At 36.1% G+C, this 3276-nt stretch overlaps 1 long non-coding RNA gene across 1 annotated transcript; it reads right to left on the bottom strand.

Annotated features, from left to right (window-relative positions):
- Positions 1–704: 704 nt before the first annotated feature.
- Positions 705–1413, bottom strand: LOC132167641 (uncharacterized). The gene is made up of 3 exons (XR_009438699.1): positions 1278–1413; positions 957–1129; positions 705–879 (listed from the first exon to the last, which is right to left on the bottom strand). It is a non-coding gene; the product is annotated as an uncharacterized LOC132167641 (long non-coding RNA).
- Positions 1414–3276: the final 1863 nt, after the last annotated feature.

Here is a 3276-nt window from a genome sequence, read left to right as displayed (position 1 = left end):
CTCAACAGACAACAATACCTCAACAGGCCAAAACTATTGACAGGGATTATATTAATTTATTCTCTTTTATTTTTTTTTCCTTGATGCAAAACACTGCTGTACAAAAGACCTTTGAATATCCTCAGCATTTGTAGTGAGACTAATGGGTGCAGGGAAACCAAGGGGAAAATTCTCTACATAGACCTGGGGCCAGATTGAATGGTCGCCAACAATATATGCAGTGAGCTCTAGCTAAAACGGCACTTCCTCTAGTTGTAACAACAGGTTGGAAGGAATGTGAGGTTGTAGGTTCAAGACCCACACAATGGATGTCTAACTTACTACTAAAACAAATTCTCTTCACATTATGATACTTTGCCCCAGAATGAGGGTGAATTAGCTTGTTGTGCCCACCTCTTCCTTTCCTCGCAACAAAATAGAGGGAAAAACGGAAACTGCCAATTTTCCAACTGACCTTCTCAATTAAACTGCTTCATTTCTTATTATAGATTCTCAATATAATTTTTTGTTTTTATTTTTTTGATAAGTACATTCTCAAACTAGTAAACAAACATTGGAGTGGACACATTGGTCTAATAAGATGGTAAAAGTAGAGATGTGGAATAAACTCAATAGGATCAAAGAATTCCTCAATCACTGCCTCAGGTAGAAAGTTCTCCGCTCTTAGGCTCCTGACTAGCATCACATATCTGAAGGATAGAAATGCCATGACAGGGTTAGTCAATACCTGCGTGCTTATTAGCTGATGTTGTTGCTGATCTTGGGTTAACGGATAGGCTTGTGGTTGAGACATTCTGTAGTAGGGCTCCTTGAGATCAAGTTTGCATGATGATGTCTGAAGTATTCCTTCTTGTTCAGCACCAGGCCCCCACATTTTAGCTGGTGAAGTTGAACTTGTTAGAAAACCAAATAAACAAATCAGAGACACAGAAACAAGAGATAAGATAGAAACCAACTTGACAATGTCAGATAGATCGTATAACTCTGAGCATTGTGCGCAATCATGTGGAGTCGGCCAGTAATTTCTTGTCCTGCCATGACATAAATTGGCTGAGAGAGAACGCAACGTAATTGGTACCAGTGCGTTGTTGGTGCACCAGGGGCAGTGGTAAGCCACCTTTGTACAGTGCTGTAGATCAAAGCAGTTTGAGCCCCAAAAAAAAAAAAAAACAAAACGTTAAACAGATATAAACCACATTTTTGGACGGTAAAGAAAATTTTGGAAGGATGCAGTCCTGTCCAAATGCAGATATTATTGATCAAAATCAATAGATTACCTCCCATTGAACAGTACATCAAACCAGCAAGCCAAGCCATGCACTCTAGCACCCACCGAGGAGATAAATCTCAATGGAATATCAATTTCATATAAATCCTCTTCCTGTAGGAAGAAATTAAGCGAATGGTCTAACTACTTGTATGCTGATTTACCAATACGCATCAAAAGCAATCAACTATTTTGACGCATTGAGAAATTCAATCAAACAAAGAAGATACAATTACAATGAACGGAAATTGAGTAGTACAATTAGGGCTGTAAATGAATAAGAGCACTCGCGAACAGATTTGGGTTTGGCACGGATAAATAAACTCGGCTGCAATCGTTTCATTTAAAGCTAGAACAAATTTTAGGCTATATATATATATATATATATATATATATATATAAGTATATATTAATATTATAATTTATATCTTTGTTTAGGATTTTAATATATTAAAAATATATGTTATCAGTATAAGTATATATTAATATTATAATTTATATCTTTGTTTAGGATTTTAATATATTAAAAATATATGTTACATAATTTTTGAATTATTTGGTTGGATCCCAAGTATTTCCAACCCTTGCTTACTAATCCAACCGTTGTGAAGGTAAGCTATTGAAGAGTGGGCTGAGATTTCTTTCTGGTTTCTAATGGAGCATAACGAAGCGGCAAAACACAGAGAAAGTTCTAGAGAAAGCTTGAGATGTGTGAGCATTTCACACAGGCCGAGACTCGCATTTAATGTTATTGGATTTGGTGAACTTCCTCGTACAACCATAGGCCATAGTCTCTTCTACTTTTGTTTCTCTCAACTACTCTGTCTGTCAACAATCTGCTGGAACTTGGAAGTGCTTGTTGCTCGGGGAAAAAAAGAAAAGAAGGCTAGAAGTGCTTGTTTTATACTCAAGCTTCTTCTTGATCTTGAGGATGACAACTGGCAAGTGAAAGGCGAAGTGAAGTTAGGGCTCGCACCTCAGCAACCACGCCATTCACTCGTGTAGGCCGCTCTTAGAAGAGGCCCTGGCCCACTCCTCCTATGCCGAGTGGTGGTAGGACCACCAACGGCTCGAGTTCATCAGCTAGTGCACGTCGCCATACGCCATGACCTTCACTGCCATGTCAGGCACAACGCTGAGGCTCTTCACGATAAGATTACGCTTTGTTTTTTTGGTTATTTCTTGGGTCCTTTCTATAATGTTAAGAACTTGTTGGATGACATTTTGAAAGTACAGGTTTTTACTGCTTCCAAAATGGTTTAAAGGGAACATTGCAAATTACTCCTCTATAGCTTAGGATGGATAACTGCATCTAATCGTTTTTTTTTTCTAATAATCAAGCAACACTTGCATTGTCATTTAAAAGGAGTGACCACCAAGTGCAAAAGAAGCGGACTACTAACTTTATCATTCTTTGTTCCATAGAAACTACACTTGGCTGGATCAATTGTAAGACGTACAGTGGCCCACTAGAAATGCTTGAAATTGTTAGCTTCTCATCATATATATATTTCAAGAGTTTTCCACACATGAATTATTCAATAAATTAAGTATTATTAATGTTCGAATCAAATAAGGAAACAAATAATATAAATGAAATTATAAACCTTTTTTTTTTCACACCAACAATATTTCTTTTTGTTAACACATATTTATCTCTCTTATCCTAAATCACGTCAATCTCTCTCACTCTAAACTCATGTCTCTCCTTATACGGCAATAACGTTTCAAAACTCTTTCCTATAGAAGTTGACGGTTGCACAAAGTTTATTTAAAGATTTTCATGGAAATATATGTGACTCCGAATTATGATTTAAGGTATGAGATATTCGAAATGAATGTATTTTTGTGCTTTTATGTATAAATTTTTAACAATTGTGAATTGATAATCTTTAGTTTGTTTCTTGAGAATTTTTTTTGTACTAAACACCGTTTTAAATTAGAGATTAGGTATAGATGAATATGTTTCTGTTTCATTTTGTGATTTTTTTTTTTTTTTTTGGTGGGTA

Source organism: Corylus avellana, chromosome ca1, assembly GCF_901000735.1.
Source record: "Corylus avellana chromosome ca1, CavTom2PMs-1.0".
NCBI classification, from domain to species: domain Eukaryota; kingdom Viridiplantae; phylum Streptophyta; class Magnoliopsida; order Fagales; family Betulaceae; genus Corylus; species Corylus avellana.
This window is presented reverse-complemented; position numbering and strand designations above follow the sequence as displayed.